We start from the raw sequence: 6121 nt of genomic DNA, 5'->3' as shown, positions 1-6121 counted from the left end.
ATTGATTTTCCTTTTGTTACCAGCACAAAATCTTCAGGTCTGTATAATAATAAGATACAGCATATGGAGGAGTTCATTATCACAGAATACCAAATAGGCAAAAATTAAGTTTCTTTTTCAGTATGGAAGGGAAATGTTGAATCTCCAGGGCTGATGTTTGAACAAAGGAAACTTCTTGTACCTCTTCCGCACGAGCATTCAAGCAGTGGGAATCATCAAAAGGTGAATTTCAAAGCCTACTAAAATCACTTCGTAATGTAAATAATTAAAATCATCTCTGAAGTACATACCCATAGAAGCTATGAAGTGATGCTGAAACCCTGTTCTGAAAGGGGCAGGTGTTGTTTCCTTTGTTTTTCATTCCAGCAACAACTCTAACAGCAAGTCACTGAAGCCCAGCCCTGCGGCACACTGAGCGATGCTGGGATCTTTATGCTGCTTTTTGGCAGAGGCCTCCGCTCCAGGAGAGAGCAGGTGGGCACAGGGAGCACCACATCCACCAGGAGCTGAAGCAGCAGAGCCCTTCAAGTTGAAAACCTGTGGGGCTGGAGCAGGAAGGGGCACCCGGCTCATCCCTCACGACACCATCCATGCGGGTACTTTTGGTAAGGACCGACCAACTGGGAGGGGAGCACAGGACTATGGCCTTGCTGAGGCAAATCTAAACTAAAGCCCCAAGCACCTCAGTACTCAGATAACACTCTCAGCAGCCAGTTACGTCAGCTTTACTTCAAATTTCAGTTTTTTAACCAATAAAACATAGATTTTATCGCTACTTGCTAGATAACTGCACACCAAGTTTCCCAGCACAGGTAATTGTTTTGAAGCCACAACCTTTTCCCTCTTCATTTCCAGTGTTAGCAGAGAGGCCCGCTGTGAGAGCAGCCTTCACAACAGCTCAGAAACCTGCCAAGATCCCAATCTGTTAATTTGGACAGGTTTCCAAGGAACCTCCTCATGAAAATATCCATGATGCCAGCCAGCCCAGCAGGATTTGAATTAAGGCTTGGATGTAAAATCTTCCTCTCAAATCAGAAGCACATTTTTATTGAGCACATCTCACACACTCATGCATCTCTGTTCATTACAGAGACTTGACCACCCTACAATCCAAACACCAAGCAGTATTTCAAGTGGCAGTAATAACCTACAACTCCTCTCTCTCCTCCTAGCGGTTGGCAACCCTGCCCACGGCAGGGGGCTTGAAACTAAATGATCTTTGAGGTCCTTTTCAATCCAAGCCATTCTACGATTCAGTTTTTGCAGCCATGGAAGCATCAATCAGCAGCACAGCCTGGCGTAAGCTGATCGTCTCCAGGGCTGCTTGAACTCGAGCTGTGGCAAGGTCACACACGCCAAGCAGGAGAGCTACAAACAGCTCTGAGAAGGGCGGAAGCACCCAGGGATGTTCCTACCAACCAACTGCAGAGCACAAGGAAATCAGACAGCCAACAACCTCCAGCGATGAGGAACAAGGTACTGAATGAAAATATGAATCCTCATTTAAAACCATGTGAGGGCACCAGGGATTTCCAACCACAACAAGAAGGAAGCAAGCACATCATCTTGTTTTATTTAGAGGGGATGACTGAAGCAGAGTTGATGGTATAAAGTACATGCAGTTTCCCACATGCAACCAAAGTAGGCTTTTAAGTCAAAAACGGTTGGAAAGAGTTAACTGATCAGTGGTATCACTCAAATCAGATGCCGAATCAGTGGTCTAGTTTGCCCCTGCCACAGAGTGATTAATACATTCACCAACACATAGAGGCAGGCCCCCCATCTGTTGAACAGTATTAAAAAACACTCAGCAACAAATGTGCTGTCAATGAATAAGGTGTATCAGCCTCTAATGAGCAGCTATTCTTTCCAGAAGAGCACCTTGTGAACAGTATCTATTCAGAAGTTCTGTATAAATAAAAGACAGGACTCCATATCAGTGAAGAGCCAAATATAAACTCCTATTATCCCATGTTCTTACTGTGCCTACTACCACAGAATAAGAGTTCATTAAAAAAAAGCATTAGTTGATGAACAGGGAGCTCAGGCAGAAAAAAAAGGAGCAATTAGCAAAGTTGAAGTTCTATCCATAAGTATATAAATACAGCTATTGACACAGCTAATAAATATTAAAAGTTTACAGTTTACCTATATAGTTACTAGTTGTACCATCGTGGTTGTATAACCAGTTCCTCAAGGTGCATTACAATTAAAAATTTAATAACAGCCAATTCCTTTGAGAATCTTAAGCTATAATGCAGTTGCTACCTGAACACTGCTGTATTACGCTCATTTAGAAAAGATGACTCACCACCAACATAATGGATTTACTCTTGGAATTGTGTAGAAGCTCCATGAAATTCCAAAGCCACCAGTATGCAGCATTTGGCATTACTGGCACAAAATCTCAGCTTCTCATTAGTGGCAGGGCTTAGGATTGCTAGGATTTAAAATACTCCATAATCAAGTGTTCTTTTCCCCAGCAGAGATCACAAAATAAGAGGCAAAGAAAGCACTCAAAAAACAATCCTGAAGAATCTGTGGCCTTGGGCAGCATCCAACTAATCAACAATGGATAAAATAAAAGAAGGTAACTTTTCACACTGTTTTCTTAAGGCATGATACTGCCAGATAGAAGCAGCAAGTTCTGTTCCCTGAGAAAGATGGCCTTCCCAGACACTGAGGGCTGCAGTGAGAAAACCTCACACAACACCAACCACCACTGCTCTTCTGGCTGCTCCCACAGCTGCAGCTGCTCACCCCCTTTCCACCTGCCCCAACTCTCCTGCGCTGTTTTGCAGATAATCTGTGCACTGTAGCAGATCTCAAGTCCTGCAAGCAAAGCACCAAGTTCCTCCAGCTTCCCAGCTTAAATGGGGACATCCCCACTCCCCTCCCACCCCATTTGCTTTCCCTAGTCCCTAGTGGAAGTGCTCTCATAGCACCTATAAAAGCATAGGTCACACAACTATTATAGTTGAGAGCGATGTGGAAACGTTCTCTTCAGGAATGACTACAGAGATCTTTGTTTATAATAAACTGTTTTATTGCAACAGTTTAGTATCTCTCCAGATGGAACAGATCTGCCCCAAGTTTTGCTAGTCCTCCATAAGGGGAAACTACCAACTATACCTGCAGGCAGGATAGCTGCTCCCTTTACAAGTCCTCTTATTTGAGCACAGAAGCTTCTTCAGAAGACTTAACAGGTCCAGCTTCCAAAACATTCTGTAAATGATAGGCATCAGTGCTCATAGACAGTATGAAAGTAGGAAGTAGCTACAGATATTCTCAGCTGGGAATTAAACTGAGCTGAGGAATGAGATTGTGGAGTCACATCTACTGGTGATCAAAGGCTGCAGTGATACAATGCCTGGTTCTTACTACTCTACGTCAAGAGGACATAAGCTCCAAAGTATTTTATTTCAGTAACTCAAAGGGATGAAAAAACTGAAAAACAGCAATATACTTTAATAAAGCATCAACATATTTTGAGACAACAACAGGTAAGGCTGTCACAAAAATACAGACACTAACACTTCAAGATTATAGGAAATTAGATTTTGGAAGCAGATGTGGAGCAGCCACACACACTTACATTCAGCTGTAATAGCCTGAAAGCTCTGAGAGGTATGAGAGAAATGGAAATAAACCAAACTATTTTGAACAGCACCCCAAGTGCATGGGCCAGTCAGCACCAGAGTGCAGTTACTGGAAGACGATAGTTCATATCAATTTTTATGTACAATGTAAACCTCATTTTTAAGAAGTTCAGAAGTTACCTTTCAACACAATGCAGACTGAACACGTAGAGGCTGAATGTAGAGGCTGGATAGCATGCAAATGCAATTAACACATTTCAAAATATGCAAACCGAGTTCAATTCTACTCTTCTGGAAAAACTAAAAGCAAACATTCTGTGATGCAGCAAAGCTTTTACGTATGTGCTTGAAGTACACGGACTAGATAAACTCACATAAAATTTAGCAATCAACCTTCAGTTCTTAACAGATATGAACTACAGAGATCCAACTCTTTCCAACCCAACATCAGCAAGGGTGTCAGTGTCACACCTGTCATTTCATACTTTCAAACTACTGCTGGCTGAAAAATTCCATGCTTTTCCAACCTGTAAGGCCCTCGGAGGTTTTGGCTGTTGTTAGTTGGGGCTTTTTTTTTTTTTCCCTTCAGTAGCTTTGTTATAAATCTGCCATCGCTGAACGTGCTGAATCCCAGCAGTGAGCCTGGGGAGGAGGCAGGCACAGTGAGAGCCTACAGCCAGTGCCAGGGTCTGTGACAGCACACAGCAAGAAGTGCAGGTGCTGTAGGAAATGCATAGGAAGTTACTTCCATCAGGCATTCAGATGGATTTACCTTTATATACTGCATTCCTTTGCTTATGATATCAAGGAGTGAAAACTATTTTTCTTTCTAAACCATAACCAGTATTAGCAATAAATTCAAGAAGCAATGCAAATTTACAACAAAAAAAATCTATTCTAGCACAGTGATGCTACTTGTTCAAATGGCACCTGAAGATGGTTTCACATTACTAGCAGGGAGAAAACCCTTCCTTCTAGATGTCATTATGAGAAATAGGAATTAAAAACAATGAAGATTCAGCCATGTAAGTTTATCACCACAAACATAACTCAAAAATAAAGGGTGGCTAATTTGAAACAATAAGTGAAAGAGCTGTTGTGCCCTCTCCAAGGAGGATACGTGCACTTTGAGAAGTGCTGCATGATTGTGCATTACTTTCTTCAGCCCCAACACAACCATCACCAAATTTTAGTTGTGTACTCAATAGGAGACAAGAAATTCCTTTCAAACTTTTCGTATCATATTTCTCCAACAACTACCCAATTGTCTGAAGGCCCAGAGTTTTCAGGAGTTGTGTGACATTACATTCAGTGCTTACAAATTTCTCACAGGCAGTATTCCTAATCTAAGATAAAAGTAGTTAAAACTAAGTGATTCCTTTCTTTCAGCCCACCTAATTTTGAGCCACAGCAGCACATCACTTAGATTCTGCTAGGCACATACTGTGGTTATATCTACAACTAGAAGAACAGAAAAGGAAAAGAAAGATCCATTTTATTTTAATCCTGACCAGCACATGTTAGCAATTTTCTTTAGTTATCACTGTGGGACATGATGAATAGGAAGACTCAATATGCTGAGGAACTAGAATATAGTATACAAGTGCTCTCAAGGATGTTGTTCAGCACCAAAGTTAGTTTAACCAGGAACCACAGACTGTACGAGATGACATATTTCCTGGGAGTATCTATCATGCTTCAGAGAAGCTGTCTGATCACAAGGGTAGTATCTGAAAGGACTGCATGATCTTGTGCTATACAGCTACTGTATCACATCACTGAAGGAGCAGTATTAATTTGAGGTAACCAAAACCAAGAAATCTGCATAAAAGAACAAGTTGAGGTATTAATATTTCAAAACTTCCCATATACTTTGCAAATAGTGCAGAGAAACTGGATACACAAGAATATAAATAAGAACATAAGTGTAACAAAGCTAATCTCCAATAAACAGAAAAACAGATTTCATGTATTTTAAGACTTAAAGCATTAAAAATATTACCTGATTACACCAAATAGTAGCGAAGGAATAGGGTTCTACCCCTAGCTGACATAATCAAGTAAAAATTAATTTGGCTCTTCCAGTTTATTTCCCTTCCTCTCTATACACGCTGTTATAACTTCAGGCAGTAAAGTTACTGAGTGACACAGGAGCTGAAAAGCAAATGTAAATAAGGCATCTTCCTCTATTAATAGCAATGCTCCAGAGATTTGTGATTTATATGTAGGTAGCTGCATAACAATTTACAGACCATAATTACACTAGATGTCCTCCTGCCAAGGACAAAATAGGACACCGACTACTCTGATACCAGCAATACTATTTGGAAAGCCATCCTTCTCCACATGCACTCTACCCCACTGTGGTTGCATACTCAGTTAAAAGTATGCTGACACCCATCGTTAGCCTGCTGCCTGAAAGCCGTGCCCCATCATTACCAGGCATGGCTCTCAACTCAGATCTCAACAATAAATACTGTTGAACTACAAATCTTACAAATAAAAGCCCAGGGCAAACAATT

This window comes from Centrocercus urophasianus, unplaced genomic scaffold, assembly GCF_019232065.1.
Source record: "Centrocercus urophasianus isolate 14NV4802_14NV808 unplaced genomic scaffold, USGS_Curo_1.0 seq_24, whole genome shotgun sequence".
NCBI classification, from domain to species: Eukaryota; Metazoa; Chordata; class Aves; order Galliformes; family Phasianidae; genus Centrocercus; species Centrocercus urophasianus.
The sequence above is the reverse complement of the archived record's forward strand: the minus strand, read 5'-3'. Positions refer to the sequence as shown.